Source organism: Taudactylus pleione, unplaced genomic scaffold (assembly GCF_031769625.1).
Source record: "Taudactylus pleione unplaced genomic scaffold, aTauple2 ptg001664l, whole genome shotgun sequence".
NCBI lineage: Eukaryota > Metazoa > Chordata > Amphibia > Anura > Myobatrachidae > Taudactylus > Taudactylus pleione.
In genome coordinates this window covers 780,383-794,661 of record NW_028286061.1, presented here as the reverse complement: position 1 = coordinate 794,661, position 14,279 = coordinate 780,383, and positions in this window count along the sequence as shown.

The following is a 14,279-nucleotide window of genomic DNA, read 5'->3' as shown; positions in this document are numbered from 1 at the left end:
CCCTCACATCTCTGTTCCCTTTCCCTCACTCACATCTCTGTTCCCTTTCCCTCTCTCACATCTGTTCCCCTTCCGTCTCTCTCATCTCTGTTCCATTTCCCTCTCTCACATCTCTGTTCCCTTTCCCTCTCTCTCTCATCTCTGTTACCCTTCCCTCTCTCACATCTCCATTCCCCTTCCATCTCTCTCATCTCTGTTCCCTTTCCCTCTCACATCTCTGTTCGCTATCCCTCTCTCACATCTCTGATCCCCTTCCCCCCCTCACATCTCTGTTCCCCTTCCATCCCTCACATCTCTGTTCCCCTTCCCTCCCTCACATCTCTGTTCCCCTTCCCTCCCTCACATCTCTGTTCCACTTCCCTCCCTCACATCTCTGTTCCGTTTGCCTCTCTCACATCTCTGTTCCATTTCCCTCTCTCTCATCTCTGTTCCCCTTCCCTCTCATATCTCTGTTCCCTTTCCCTCTCTCACATCTCTGTTCCCCTTCCCTCCCTCACATCTCTGTTCCCCTTCCCTCCCTCACATCTCTGTTCCCCTTCCGTCTCTCTCATCTCTGTTCCCCTTCCGTCTCTCTCATCTCTGTTCCATTTCCCTCCCTCACATCTCTATTCCCTTTCGCTCTCTCTCATCTCTGTTCCCCTTCCCTCTCTCTCATCTCTGTTCCCCTTCCCTCTCACATCTGTTCCCTTTCCCTCTCACATCTGTTCCCTTTCCCTCTCTCACATCTGTTCCCTTTCCCTCTCTCACATCTGTTCCCTTTCCCTCTCTCACATCTGTTCCCTTTCCCTCTCTCATATCTCTGCTCCCTTTCCCTCTCATATCTCTGTTCCCTTTCAATCTCTCTCATCTCTGTTCAGTTTCCCTCTCTCTCATCTCTGTTCCCTTTCCCTCTCTCTCATCTCTGTTCCCTTTCCCTCTCTCATATCTCTGTTCCCTTTCCCTCTCATATCTCTGTTCCCATTCCCTCTCTCTCATCTCTGTTCCCTTTCCCTCTCTCTCATCTCTGTTCCCTTTCCCTCTCTCTCATCTCTGTTCCCTTTCCCTCTCTCTCATCTCTGTTCCTTCCACCTCTCTCTCATCTCTGTTCCATTTCCCTCTCTCACATCTCTGTTCCCTTTCCCTATCTCTCTCATCTGTTACCCTTCCCTCTCTCACATCTCCATTCCCCTTCCATCTCTCTCATCTCTGTTCCATTTCCCTCTCACATCTCTGTTCCCTTTCCGTCTCTCACGTCTCAGTTCCCCTTCCCTCCCTCACATCTCTGTTACCCTTCCCTCTCTCACATCTCTGTTCCCCTTCCATCTCTCTCATCTCTGTTCCATTTCCCTCCCTCACATCTCTATTCCCTTTCCCTCTCTCTCATCTCTGTTCCCCTTCCCTCTCTCTCATCTCTAATCCCCTTCCATCTCTCTCATCTCTGTTCCCCTTCCCTTCTCTCTCATCTCTGTTCCCTTTCCCTCTCTCACATCTCTGTTCCCCATCCATCTCTCTCATCTGTTCCCTTTCCCTCTCTCACATCTTTGTTCCCTTTCACTCTATCTCATCTCTGTTCCCTTTCCCTCTCCCTCTCTCTCATTTCCTTTCCCTTTCACTCTATTTCATCTCTGTTCCCTTTCCCTCTCCCTCTCTCTCATCTCCGTTCCCTTTCCTTATCTCTCATCTCTCTTCCCTTTCCCCTCTCTCATCTCTGTTCCCTATCACTCATCTCTGTTCCCTATCTCTCATCTCTGTTCCCTATCTGTCATCTCTGTTCCCTTTCCCCTCTCTCATCTGTTCCCCTTCCACCTCTCTCATCGCTCTCCCTATCTATCATCTCTCATCCCTTTCCCCTCTCTCCTCTCTCTTCACTTTCCCCTTTTTTCCCCTTCCACCTCTTTCATCTCTGTTCCCTTTCCCTCTCTCTCATCTCTGTTCCCTTTCCCTCTCACATCTGTTCCCTTTCCCTCTCTCACATCTGTTCCCTTTCCCTCTCTCACATCTGTTCCCTTTCCCTCTCTCATATCTCTGTTCCCTTTCCCTCTCATATCTCTGTTCCTTTTCAATCTCTCTCATCTCTGTTCCCTTTCCCTCTCTCTCATCTCTGTTCCCTTTCCCTCTCTCTCATCTCTGTTTCATTTCCCTCTCATCTCTGTTCCCTTTCCCTCTTTCACATCTGTTCCCCTTCTGTCTCTCTCATCTCTGATCCCTTTACCTCTCTCTCATCTCTGTTCGCATTCCCTCTCTCTCATCTCTGTTCCCTTTCAATCTCTCTCATCTCTGTTCTCTTTCCCTCTCTCTCATCTCTGTTCTCTTTCCCTCTCTCTCATCTCTGTTCCCTTTCCCTCTCTCTCATCTCTGTTCCCTTTCCCTCTCTCTCATCTCTTGTCCCTTTCCCTCTCTCTTATCTCTGTTCCTTCCACCTCTCTCTCATCTCTGTTCCCCTACCACCTCTCTCTCATCTCTGTTCCCCTTCCACCTCTCTCTCATCTGTTCCCTTTCCCTCGCTCTCATCTCTGTTCCCCTTCCACCTCTCTCGTCTGTTCCCCTTCCACCTCTCTCATCTCTGTTCCCTATCACTCATCTCTGTTCCCTTTCCCTCTCTCTCATCTCTGTTCCCTTTCCCTCTCTCTCATCTCTGTTCTCTCCCTCTCTCATATCTCTGTTCCATTTCCCTCTCTCACATCTCTGTTTCATTTGCCTTTCTCACATCTCTGTTCCCTTTCCCTCTCTCTCATCTCTGTTCTCTCCCTCTCTCATATCTCTGTTCCATTTCCCTCTCTCACATCTCTGTTTCATTTGCCTTTCTCACATCTCTGTTCCATTTGCCTCTCTCACATCTCATTCCCCTTCCATCTCTCTCATCTCTGTTCCATTTCCCTCTCACATCTCTGTTCATTTTCCCTCCCTCACATCTCTGTTCCCCTTCCCTCCCTCACATCTGTTCCCCTTCCATCCCTCACATCTCTGTTCCCCTTCCCTCCCTCACATCTCTGTTCCATTTGCCTCTCTCTCATCTCTGTTCCCGTTCCCTCTCACATCTCTGTTCCCTTTCCCTCCCTCACATCCCTGTTCCCCTTCCCTCCCTCATATCTCTGTTACCCTTCCCTCCCTCACATCTCTGTTCCATTTGCCTCTCTCTCATCTCTGTTCCCTTTCCCTCTCACATCTCTGTTCCCTTTCCCTCTCTCACATCTCTGTTCCCCTTCCCTCCCTCAGATCTCTGTTACCCTTCCCTCTCTCACATCTCTGTTCCCCTTCCATCTCTCTCATCTCTGTTTCATTTCCCTCCCTCACATCTCTTTTCCCTTTCCCTCTCTCTCATCTCTGTTCCCTTTCCCTCTCTCTCATCTCTAATCCCCTTACATCTCTCTCTTCTCTGTTCCCCTTCCCTTCTCTCTCATCTCTGTTCCCCTTCCATCTCTCTCATCTGTTCTATTTCCCTCTCTCACATCTTTGTTCCCTTTCACTCTATCTCATCTCTGTTCCCTTTCCCTCTCCCTCTCTCTCATCTCCGTTCCCTTCCCCTCTCTCTCATCTCTGTTCCCTATCTCTCATCTCTCTTCCCTTTCCCCTCTCTCATCTCATCTCTGTTCCCTATCTCTCATCTCTGTTCCCTATCTCTCATCTCTGTTCCCTTTCCCCTTTCTCATCTGTTCCCCTTCCACCTCTCTCATCGCTCTCCCTATCTCTCATCTCTCATCCCTTTCCCCTCTCTCCTCTCTCTTCACTTTCCCATTTGTTCCCCTTCCACCTCTTTCATCTCTGCTCACTTTCCCTCTCTCTCATCTCTGTTCCCTCTCTCTCTTCCCTTTCCCCTCTCTCATCTCTCTTCCCTTTCCCATCTCTGTTCCCCTTCCACCTTTCTCATCTCTGTTCCCTTTCCCCGCTCTCATCTCTTCCCCTTCCACCTCTCTCATCTCTGTTCCCTATCTCTCATCCCCTCTCTCATCTCTGTTCCCTCTCTCTCATCTCTCTTCCCTTTCCCCTATCTCATCTCTCTTCCATTTCCTCTTTCTCATCTCTCTTCCCTTTCCCCTCTCTCATCTCTGTTCCCCTTCCACCTCTCTCATCTCTGTTCCCTCTCTCTCATCTCTGTTCCCTCTCTCTCATCTCTGTTCCCTCTCTCTCTCATCTGTTCCCTCTCTATCTCTCATCTCTGTTCCCTCTCTTATTCTCCTCTCTTCCCTCTCTCTCTCTCTCTCTCATCTCTCTTCCCTCTCTCTCTCTTCCCTCTCTCTCTCTCTCATCTCTCTTCCCTCTCTCTCTCTCATCTGTTTCTCTTCCACCTCTTTCATCTCTCTTCCCCTTCCAACTCTCTCATCTCTCTTCCCTCTCTCTCATCTCTCTTCCCTCTCTCTCATCTCTCTTCCCCTTCCACCTCTCTCATCTCTCTTCCCTCTCTCTCATCTCTCTTCCCTCTCTCTCATCTCTCTTCCCCTTCCACCTCTCTCATCTCTGTTCCCTCTGTCTCATCTCTCTTCCCCTTCCATCTCTCTCATCTCTGTTCCCCATCCCTCTCTCTCATCTCTGTTCCCTCTCTCTCTCTCATCTGTTTCTCTTCCACCTCTCTCATCTCTCTTCCCTCTCTCATCTCTCTTCCCTCTCTCTCTCTCTCTCTCTCTCTCTCTCTCATCTCTCTTCCCTCTCTTTCTCATCTCTTCCCTCTCTCTCTCTCATCTCTCTTCCCTCTCACTCTCTCATCTCTCTTCCCTCTCTCTCTCATCTCTCTTCCCTCTCTCTCATCTCTCTTCCCTCTCTCTCTCTCATCTCTCTTCCCTCTCTCAATATCTCTCTCTCATCTCTGTTCCCCTTCCACCTCTCTTATCTCTCTTCCCTCTCTCATCTCTCATCCCTCGCTCATCTCTCATCCCTCTCTCATCTCTCATCCCTCTCTCTCATCTCTCATCCCTCTCTCTCATCTCTCTTCCCCTTCCACCTCTCTCATCTCTCTTCCCTCTCTCTCATCTCTCTTCCCTCTCTCTCATCTCTCTTCCCTCTCTCTCATCTCTCTTCCATCTCTCTCATCTCTCTTCCATCTCTCTCATCTCTCTTCCATCTCTCTTCCCCTTCCACCTCTCTCATCTCTGTTCACTCTGTCTCATCTCTCTTCGATCTGTCTCATCTCTCTTCCCTATCTCTCATCTCTCTTCCCCTTCCACCTCTCTCATTTCTGTACCCCTTCCACCACTCTCATCTCTCTTCCCTCTCTCTCTCTCTCCTCTCTTCCCTCTCTCTCATCTCTCTTCCCCTTCCACCTCTCTCATCTCTCTTCCCTCTGTTTCAACTCTCTTCCCTCTGTCTCATCTATCTTCCCTCTCTCTCATCTTTCTTCCCTCTCTCTCATCTCTCTTTCCTCTCTCTCATCTCTCTTCCCTCTCTCTCATTTCTCTTCCCTCTCTCTCATCTCTCTTCCCTCTCTCTCATATCTCTTCCCCTTCCACCTCTCATCTCTGTTCCCTTTCCCTCTCTCACATCTGTTCCCCTTCTGTCTCTCTCATCTCTGTTCCCATTCCCTCTCTCTCATCTCTGTTCCCTTTCCCTCTCTCTCATCTCTGTTCCCTTTCCCTCTCTCTCATCTTTGTTCCCTTTCCCTCTCTCTCATCTCTGTTCCCTTTCCCTCTCTCTCATCTCTGTTCCCTTTCCCTCTTTCACATCTCTGTTCCATTTCCCTCTCTCACATCTCTGTTCCATTTCCCTCACTCACATCTCTGTTCCCCTTCCCTCTCTCACATCTGTTCCCCTTCCATCTCTCTCATCTCTGTTCCCTTTCCCTCTCTCACATCTCTGTTCCCCTTCCCTCCCTCACATCTCTGACCCCCTTCCCTCCCTCACATCTCTGTGCCATTTGCCTCTCTCACATCTCTGTTCCATTTCCCTCTCTCACATCTCTGTTCCCTTTCCCTCTCACATCTCTGTTCCCCTTCCCTCCCTCACATCTGTTCCCCTTCCCTCCCTCACATCTCTGTTCCCCTTCCCTCCCTCACATCTCTGTTCCCCTTCCGTCTCTCTCATCTCTGCTCCATTTCCCTCCCTCACATCTCTATTCCCTTTCCCTCTCTCTCATCTCTGTTCCCCTTCCATCTCTCTCATCTCTGTTCCCCTTCCCTTCTCTCTCATCTCTGTTCCCTTTCCCTCTCTCTCATCTCTGTTCCCTTTCCCTCTCTCACATCTCTGTTCCCTTTCCCTCTCACATCTGTTCCCTTTCCCTCTCACATCTGTTCCCTTTCCCTCTCACATCTGTTCCCTTTCCCTCTCTCATATCTCTGTTCCCTTTCAATCTCTCTCATCTCTGTTCCCTTTCCCTCTCACATCTGTTCCCTTTCCCTCTCACATCTGTTCCCTTTCCCTCTCTCATCTGTTCCCTTTCCCTCTCTCTCATCTCTGTTCCCTTTCCCTCTCACATCTGTTCCCTTTCCCTCTCACATCTGTTCCCTTTCCCTCTCTCACATCTGTTCCCTTTCCCTCTCCCATATCTCTGTTCCCTTTCCCTCTCTCATATCTCTGTTCCCTTTCCCTCTCTCATATCTCTGTTCCCTTTCCCTCTCTCATATCTCTGTTCCCTTTCAATCTCTCTCATCTCTGTTCCCTTTCCCTCTCTCTCATCTCTGTTCCCTTTCCCCCTCTCTCATCTGTTCCCTTTCCCTCTCTCTCATCTGTTCCCTTTCCCTCTCTCATATCTCTGTTCCCTTTCCCTCTCACATCTGTTCCCTTTCCCTCTCTCATATCTCTGTTCCCTTTCCCTCTCTCATATCTCTGTTCCCTTTCAATCTCTCTCATCTCTGTTCCCTTTCCCTCTCTCTCATCTCTGTTCCCTTTCCCTCTCTCTCATCTCTGTTCCCTTTCCCTCTCTCTCATCTCTGTTCCATTTCCCTCTCTCTCATCTCTGTTCCATTTCCCTCTCTCTCATCTCTGTTCCATTTCCCTCTCTCTCATCTCTGTTCCATTTCCCTCTCATCTCTGTTCCCTTTCCCTCTTTCACATATGTTCCCATTCTGTCTCTTTCATCTCTGATCCCTTTACCTCTCTCTCATCTCTGTTCCCATTCCCTCTCTCTCATCTCTGTTCCCTTTCCCTATCTCTCATCTCTGTTCCCTTTCCCTCTCTCTCGTCTCTGATCCTTTACCCTCTCTCTCATCTCTGTTCCCTTTCCCTCTCTCACATCTCTGTTCCCTTTCCCTCTCTCTCATCTCTGCTCCATTTCCCTCTCATCTCTGTTCCCTTTCCCTCTTTCACATATGTTCCCCTTCTGTCTCTCTCATCTCTGATCCCTTTACCTCTCTCTCATCTCTGTTCCCATTCCCTCTCTCTCATCTCTGTTCCCTTTCCCTCTCTCTCATCTGTTCCCTTTCCCTCTCTCATATCTCTGTTCCCTTTCCCTCTCTCATATCTCTGTTCCCTGTCAATCCCTCTCACATCTGTTCCCTTTCCCTCTCACATCTGTTCCCTTTCCCTCTCTCATATCTCTGTTCCCTTTCCCTCTCTCATATCTCTGTTCCCTTTCAATCTCTCTCATCTCTGTTCCCTTTCCCTCTCTCTCATCTCTGTTCCCTTTCCCTCTCTCTCATCTCTGTTCCATTTCCCTCTCATCTCATCTCTGTTCCATTTCCCTCTCATCTCTGTTCCCTTTCCCTCTTTCACATATGATCCCCTTCTGTCTCTCTCATCTCTGATCCCTTTACCTCTCTCTCATCTCTGTTCCCATTCCCTCTCTCTCATCTCTGTTCCCTTTCCCTCTCTCTCGTCTCTGTTCCCTTTCCCTCTCTCTCATCTCTGTTCCCTTTCCCTCTCTCTCATCTCTGTTCCCTTTCCCTCTCTCTCATCTCTGTTCCATTTCCCTCTCATCTCTGTTCCCTTTCCCTCTTTCACATATGTTCCTCTTCTGTCTCTCTCATCTCTGATCCCTTTACCTCTCTCTCATCTCTGTTCCCATTCCTTCTCTCTCATCTCTGTTCCCTTTCCCTCTCTCTCATCTCTGTTCCCTTTCACTCTCTCTCATCTCTGTTCCCTTTCCCTCTCTCTCATCTCTGTTCCCCTTCCACCTCTCATCTCTGTTCCCTATCTCTCATCTCTGTTCCCTTTCCTCTCTCTCATCTGTTCCCCTTCCACCTCTCATCTCTGTTCCCTACCTCTCATCTCTCATCCCTTTCCCCTCTCTCATCTCTCTTCCCTTTCCCCTCTCTCATCTCTCTTCCCTTTCCCCTCTCTCATTTCTGTTCCCCTTCCACCTCTTTCATCTCTGTTCCCTTTCCCTCTCTCTCATCTCTGTTCCCTCTCTCTCATCTCTTTTCCTTCTCTCTCATCTCTTTTCCTTCAACCTTCCACCTCTCTCATCTCTGTTGCCTTTCCCCGCTCTCATCTGTTCCCCTTCCACCTCTCTCATCTCTGTTCCCTATCTCTCATCCCTCTTCCCTTTCCCCTCTCTCATCTCTGTTCCCTCTCTCTCATCTCTCTTCCCTTTCCCCTCTCTCATCTCTCTTCCCTTTTACTCTTTCTCATCTCTCTTCCCTTTCACCTCTCTCATCTCTGTTCCCCTTCCACCTCTCTCATCTCTGTTCCTTCTCTCTCATCTCTGTTCCTTCTCTCTCATCTCTGTTCCCTCTCTCTCATCTCTGTTCCCTCTCTCTCATCTCTGTTCCCTCTCTCTCTCATCTCTGTTCCCTCTCTCTCTCATCTCTCTACCCTCTCTCTCTCTCATCTCTCTTCCCTCTCTCTCTCTCTCATCTCTCTTCCCTCTCACTCTCTCATCTCTGTTCCCCTTCCACCTCTCTCATCTCTTCCCTCTCTCATCTCTCTTCCATCTCTCATCTCTCATCCCTCTCTCATCTCTCTTTCCTCTCTCTCATCTCTCTCATCTCTCTTCCCTCTCATCTCTCTTCCCTCTCTCATCCCTCTCTCTCTCTCATCTCTCTTCCCTCTCTCATCTCTCTTCCCCTTCCACCTCTCTCATCTCTTTTCCCTCTGTCTCATCTCTCTTCCCTCTCTCTCATCTCTCTTCCCTCTCTCTCATCTCTCTTCCCTCTCTCTCATTTCTCTTCCCCTTCCACATCTCTCATCTCTGTTACCTCTGTCTCATCTCTCTTCCCTATCTCTCATCTCTCTTCCCCTTCCACCTCTCTCATCTCTGTTCCCTATCTCTCATCTCTATTCCCCTTCCACCTCTCATCTCTGTTCCCTATCTCTCATCTCTGTTCTCTTTCCCCTCTCTCATCTGTTCCCCTTCCACCTCTCTCATCTCTCTCCCTATCTCTCATCTCTCATCCCTTTCCCCTCTCTCATCTCTCTTCCCTTTCCCCTCTCTCATCTCTCTTCCCTTTCCCCTCTCTCATCTCTGTTCCCCTTCCACCTCTTTCATCTCTGTTCCCTTTCCCTCTCTCTCATCTCTGTTCCCTCTCTCTCATCTCTTTTCCTTCTCTCTCATCTCTTTTCCTTCCACCTCTCTCATCTCTGTTCCCATTCCCCGCTCTCATCTGTTCCCCTTCCACCTCTCTCATCTCTGCTCCCTATCTCTCATCCCTCTTCCCTTTCCCCTCTCTCATCTCTGTTCCCTCTCTGTCATCTCTCTTCCCTTTCCCCTCTCTCATCTCTTTTCCCTTTCCTCTTTCTCATCTCTCTTCCCTTTCCCCTCTCTCATCTCTGTTCCCTTTCCCTCTTTCACATAAGTTCCCCTTCTGTCTCTCTCATCTCTGATCCCTTTACCTCTCTCTCATCTCAGTTCCCTATCTCTTATCTCTGTTCCCTATCCCCTCTCTCATCTGTTCGCCTTCCACCTCTCTCATCGCTCTCCCTATCTCTCATCCCTTTCCCCTCTCTCCTCTCTCTTCACTTTCCCCTTTGTTCCCCTTCCACCTCTTTCATCTCTGTTCCCTTTCCCTCTCTCTCATCTCTGTTCCCTCTCTCTCTTCCCTTTCCCCTCTCTCATCTCTCTTCCCTTTCCCATCTCTGTTCCCCTTCCACCTCTCTCATCTCTGTTCCCTTTCCCCGCTCTCATCTCTTCCCCTTCCACCTCTCTCATCTCTATTCCCTATATCTCATCTCTCTTCCCCTCTCTCATCTCTGTTCCCTCTCTCTCATCTCTCTTCCCTTTCCCTCTCTCTCATCTCTGTTCCCTTTCAATCTCTCTCATCTCTGTTCCCTTTCCCTCTCTCTCATCTCTGTTCCCTTTCCCTCTCTCTCTCATCTGTTCCCTTTCCCTCTCTCTCATCTGTTCCCTTTCCCTCTCTCTCATCTGTTCCCTTTCCCTCTCTCATCTGTTCCCTTTCCCTCTCTCATATCTCTGTTCCCTTTCCCTCTCTCATATCTCTGTTCCCTTTCAATCTCTCATCTCTGTTCCCCTTCCACCTCTCTCATCTCTCTTCCCTCTCTAATCTCTCTTCCCTCTCTCATCTCTCATCCCTCTCTCATCTCTCTTCCCTCTCACTCTCTCATCTCTCTTCCCTCTCTCTCTCTCATCACTCTTCCCTCTCTCAATCTCTCTCTCATCTCTGTTCCCCTTCCACCTCTCTCATCTCTCTTCCCTCTCTCATCTCTCTTCCCTCTCTCATCTCTCTTCCCTCTCTCATCTCTCATCCCTCTCTCATCTCTCTTCCCTCTCTCTCATCTCTCTTCCCTCTCTCTCATCTCTCTTCCCCTTCCAACTCTCTCATCTCTCTTCCCTCTCTCTCATCTCCCTTCCACCTCTCTCATCTCTCTTCCCCTTCCACCTCTCTCATCTCTTTTCCCTCTGTCTCATCTCTCTTCCCTCTCTCTCATCTCTCTTCCCCTTCCACCTCTCTCATCTCTGTTCCCTCTGTCTCATCTCTCTTCCCTATCTCTCATCTCTCTTCCCCTTTCACCTCTCTCATTTCTGTTCCCCTTCCACCTCTCTCATCTCTGTTCCCTATCTCTCATCTCTGTTCCCCTTCCACCTCTCATCTCTGTTCCCTATCTCTCATCTCTGTTCTCTTTCCCTTCTCTCATCTGTTCCCCTTCCACCTCTCTCATCTCTCTCCCTATCTCTCATCCCTTTCCCCTCTCTCATCTCTCTTCCTTTTCCCCTCTCTCATCTCTCTTCCCTTTCCCCTGTCTCATCTCTGTTCCCCTTCCACCTCTTTCATCTCTGTTCCCTTTCCCTCTCTCTCATCTCTGTTCCCTCTCTCTCATCTCTTTTCCTTCCACCTTCCACCTCTCTCATCTCTGTTCCCTTTCCCCGCTCTCATCTGTTCCCCTTCCACCTCTCTCATCTCTGCTCCCTATCTCTCATCCCTCTTCCCTTTCCCCTCTCTCATCTCTGTTCCCTCTCTGTCTTCTCTCTTCCATTTCCCCTCTCTCATCTCTCTTCCCTTTCCTCTTTCTCATCTCTCTTCCCTTTCCCCTCTCTCATCTCTGTTCCCCTTCCACCTCTCTCATCTCTGTTCCCTCTCTCTCATCTCTGTTCCCTCTCTCTCTCATCTCTGTTCCCTCTCTCTCTCATCTCTCTTCCCTCTCTCTCTCTCATCTCTCTTCCCTCTCTCTCTCTTCCCTCTCTCTCTCTCTCATCTCTCTTCCCTCTCATCTCTCTTCCCTCTCTCTCTCATCTCTGTTCCCTCTCTCTCTCTCATCTCTGTTCCCCTGCCACCTCTCTCATCTCTCTTCCCTCTCATCTCTCTTCCCTCTCTCTCATCTCTCTTCCCTCATCTCTCTTCCCCTTCCACCTCTCTCATCTCTGTTCCCTCTGTCTCATCTCTCTTCCCTCTGTCTCATCTCTCTTCCACTTCCACCTCTCTCATTTCTGTTCCCCTTCCACCTCTCTCATCTCTCTTCCCTCTCTCTCTCTCTCTCTCTCTCATCTCTCTTCCCTCTCTCTCATCTCTCTTCCCCTTCCACCTCTCTCATCTCTGTTCCCTCTGTCTCATCTCTCTTCCCTCTGTCTCATCTCTCTTCCCTCTGTCTCATCTCTCTTCCCTCTGTCTCATCTCTCTTCCCTCTCTCTCATCTCTCTTCCCTCTCTCTCATCTCTCTTCCCTCTCTCTCATCCCTCTTCCCTCTCTCTCATCTCTCTTCCCCTTCCACCTCTCTCATCTCTCTTCCCTCTGTCTCATCTCTCTTCCCTCTTTCTCATCTCTCTTCCCTCTGTCTCATCTCCCTTCCCTCTGTCTCATCTCTCTTCCTTCCACCTCTCTCATCTCTGTTCCCTATCTCTCATCTCTCTTCCCTTTCCCCTCTCTCATCTCTGTTCCCCTTCCACCTCTCTCATCTCTCTTCCCTTTTCCCTTCTCTCATCTCTCTTCCCTTTCCCCTCTCTCATCTCTGTTCCCCTTACACCTCTCTCATCTCTGTTCCCCTTACACCTCTCTCATCTCTGTTCCACTTCCACCTCTCTCATCTCTGTTCCCTTTCCCCTCACTCATCCGTTCCCCTTCCACCTCTCTCATCTCTCTTCCCTTTGCCCTCTCTCATCTCTCTTCCCTTTCCCCTCTCTCATCTATTCCCCTTTCCCCTCTCTCATCTCTTTTCCCTTTCCCCTCTCATCTCTCTTCCCTTTCCCCTCTCTCATCTCTCTTCCCCTTCCACCTCTCTAATCTCTGTTCCCCTTCCACCTCTCTAATCTCTGTTCCCCTTCCACCTCTCTCATCTCTGTTCCCCTTCCACCTCTCTCATCTCTGTTGCCATTCCACCACTCTCATCTCTGTTCCCTTTCCCCTCTCTCATCTCTCTTACCTCTCTCTCATCTCTCTTCTCTCTCTCTCATCTCTTTTCCTTCCACCTCTCTCATCTCTGTTCCCTATCGCTCATCTCTCTTCCCTCTCTCTCATCTCTTTTCCCTCCACCTTCCACCTCTCTCATCTCTGTTCCCCTTCCACCTCTCTCATCTCTGTTCTCCTTCCACCTCTCTCATCTCTGTTCCCCTTCCACCTCTCTCATCTCTCTTCCCTTTCCCCTCTCATCTCTCTTCCCTTTCCCCTCTCATCTCTCTTCCCTTTCCCCTCTCTCCTCTCTCTTCCCCTTCCACCTCTCTCATCTCTCTTCCCCTTCCACCTCTCTCATCTCTCTTCCCTTTCCACCTCTCTCATCTCTCTTCCCTCTCTCTCATCTCTCTTTCCTCTCTCTCATCTCTCTTCCCTCTCTCTCATCTCTCTTCCCTCTCTCTCATCTCACTTATCTCTGTTCCCTACACACACACACAAACATTTTATCTATTTTTAAACTGTAAAAAAAAAATGATGTTCTCCACCTTTCTATAAATGGCAGCGCTAATCTGGCACGCCTGACAAACCCTAAACACTTTGTGCCAGTATTAGTGATGGTTTTTTTTTTTTAATAAATTGTGATGAAAAGTGATTCTTTTTTTTGGCCGTGATTAGCTGCAAATACAATTACATACTGCCCTGAAGGGTCTCCGGGGCCTATTCATCAACACTAAAATAACGTTTTTAAGGAAATTTTCCTTAATTAACTTTATTTTAGTATTCATGAAGAGACTTATCACAGGACATATCACTGATATCTCCTGGTTAAGTCCCCTTGCGTTAATTTCCACACTCCCCATACATTAGTACATTAGTATGGGTACATTAGTATGGGTACATTAGTACATTAGTATGGGTACATTAGTATGGGTACATTAGTATGGGTACATTAGTACATTAGTATGGGTACATTAGTATGGAGACATTAGTACATTAGTATGGGGACATTAGTACATTAGTATGGGTACATTAGTATGGGTACATTAGTATGGGTACATTAGTATGGGTACATTAGTACATTAGTATGGGTACATTAGTATGGAGACATTAGTACATTAGTATGGGGACATTAGTATGGGTACATTAGTATGGAGACATTAGTACATTAGTATGGAGACATTAGTACATTAGTATGGGGACATTAGTACATTAGTATGGGTACATTAGTATGGAGACATTAGTATGGAGACATTAGTACATTAGTATGGGGACATTAGTACATTAGTATGGGCACATTAGTATGGAGACATTAGTACATTAATATGGGGACATTAGTACATTAGTATGGGTACATTAGTACATTAGTATGGGTACATTAGTATGGAGACATTAGTACATTAGTATGGGGACATTAGTACATTAGTGTGGGGACATTAGTACATTAGTATGGGGACATTAGTACATTAGTATGGGGACATTAGTACAGGTACATTAGTACATTAGTATGGGGGCATTAGTACATTAGTATGGGGACATTAGTACATTAGTATAGGTACATTAGTACATTAGTATGGGGACATTAGTATGGGTACATTAGTACAATAGTATGGGGACATTAGTATGGGGACATTAGTACATTAGTATGGGTACATTAGT